Below are 2500 nucleotides of genomic sequence, written 5' to 3' on the forward strand. Positions count from 1 at the left end.
CGCCTACAGAGCCAACAGGTCTGTAGACGATGCAGTTAACATGGCCCTGCACTTCACCCTCCAGCATCTGGACTCCCCAGGAACCTACGCCAGGATCCTGTTTGTGGACTTCAGCTCTGCGTTCAACACCATCATCCCAGCTCTGCTACAGGACAAGCTCTCCCAGCTCACTGTGCCTGACTCCACCTGCAGATGGATCACAGACTTCCTGTCTGAAGGGAAACAGCAGGTGAAGCTGGGGAAAATGTGACTCTGACTCCCAGACCATCAGCACCGGTTCCCCCCATGGCTGCGTTCTTTCTCCTCTGCTCTTCTCCCTGTATACTAACAGCTGCACCTCCAGTCACCAGTCCGTCAGGCTCCTGAAGTTTGCGGATGCCACCTCCCTCATTGGGCTCATCTCTGGTGGAGATGAGTCCGCCTACAGATGGGAGATTGACCATCTGGTGACCTGGTGCAGCCAGAACAACCTGGAGCTAAACGCTCTAAAAACAGTGGAGATGGTTGTGGACTTTAGAAAGAACCCAGCCCCACCCGCCCCCATCATCCTGTGTGACTCCCCAGTTGACTCTGTGGAGTCCTTCCGCTTCCTGGGTACCATTATCACCCAGGACCTCAAGTGGGAGCTGAACATCAGAGAAGGTGATCAGCTGCAACCTGCCATCCCTCCAGGACCTGTTCGCCTCCAGGAGCCTGAGGCGTGCAGGCAATAATGTGGCTGACCCCTCCCACCCCGGACACAAACTCTTTGAACCACTCCCCTCTGGCAGGAGGCTGCGGTCCATCAGGACCAAAACCTCTCGCAACAAAAACAGTTTCTTTCCGTCTGCAGCTTCATTAACAAGGTTTTTCTATCTTTTCTTATCTTTCTTATCTTTATTGATCTATATTTTTTAGTACTTTATTTTGTGTGATTTTTGTGTGATTTATATATTTATCTTTTTTTTTTGTGTGTGTGTGTGTGTGATTGTATACTTTAAGCCCCATTGCACCAAGACAAATTCCTTGTTTGTGTAAAAACCTACCTGGCAATAAATCTGATTCTGATTCTGATTCTGATTCAGACACTACGAGAACCAGTTTAATGACTAATAACTAACCTTCCAGTTTCCATCAGGTGTAAATTATATTATGATGTCCTCTTTATGAATGGATCAATGTGCAATTATTAACCAATATCTGTTATAGTGTTCTGTATTTTTACAAGTTATCAAAGCGTGCAAGAAGAAATACAAATATTAAGAACTTTTAGCTGTTTATTTGGGACTGTTTTCCTTCTGAGATTAAATGCAATTATTGTAAGTTGTGCATTATTATTATTATTATTATTATTATTATTATTATTATTATTATTATATTAACTTCGGTGAGAATAGTCATACGTCAGCTTTGTTATTAGAAGTTGATGCTTGATGGAAACATAGTTAAAGCTATAATCCTTCAGGTGTTCATGAAGTGAAAGCATTCAGTGTATTTACATTCTTTAAACACTGACGAGGGATCCTGTTGGTTATTTGATGTGACTGATATCAGCCTCACTCTCCTGCAGTCCTATCAGAGCTGCATTCAACGCTTCAACCTTGTTTTCAACCAACTGTTCAGGTTCCCAACCGATTTATTTTTGGTCCATTATTTTGGAGATAATTTATTTATAAAACAAGAATCTTATTCTAAAAACAAGTTTCCATAAATGTTATAATTTAAACACATTTAATTGGTTAAACATCTAAAAATTATATTTGAGGATTGCTTCATTCTTAATGACTCAAACAATCAGAAATACAGAATATGTATTATATATAATATATATGTGATAAATGAGTCTGTAGTTACTGCACTACCTATATATCTGTTTATATCTGTTTATATCTGTTTATATTTGTTTATATTGGTTTATGTTAATACAAAGACATTTACATTCTGTATGGTGGGGTAGAAATTACACCTCAAGGGACAGCTTGTGTTTTTATTTAAAAATATATAAAATACTACACATTATTCATTCAATTTTTATATTATATTCAATATTTCTTTAATTATTTATATTCATTTTTATTAGACATTAATATTATATCAATATTAAATTAAAGTTAAACAAGGTTGAATGTCCCACACATGTCTCAGATTGATGATTTCCTTTAATAACATAATGAGTGTAAACTGTGTCTGTAGTGACAGCGTCCATAAAGCGTTATCAGCAGTGAAATATCTGCAGCTTCCACAATCTAATATTGATTCTCACTAATTACAGTTGCTCAATCACATCAACTGTTAGTTGCCGCCTGTACGGCCTGTTGCTCTGCTCCATGGGGACGGCACACTCGTCACACTCCAGGAACTGTCTGAGTTGATTCTGGCGCCCCCTGTGGACAACAGCGGTAGTGTTTCTACTGCCTGGTTTCATTGATTTCAAGGGGAATCCGACCCGGTGGCAGACATTAACAATAACTATATAGAAATATCCAATCTTCTCTCTGATTGTTTATGTACAATAACTCAC

This window comes from Dicentrarchus labrax, unplaced genomic scaffold, assembly GCF_905237075.1.
Source record: "Dicentrarchus labrax unplaced genomic scaffold, dlabrax2021, whole genome shotgun sequence".
Lineage (NCBI taxonomy): Eukaryota > Metazoa > Chordata > Actinopteri > Moronidae > Dicentrarchus > Dicentrarchus labrax.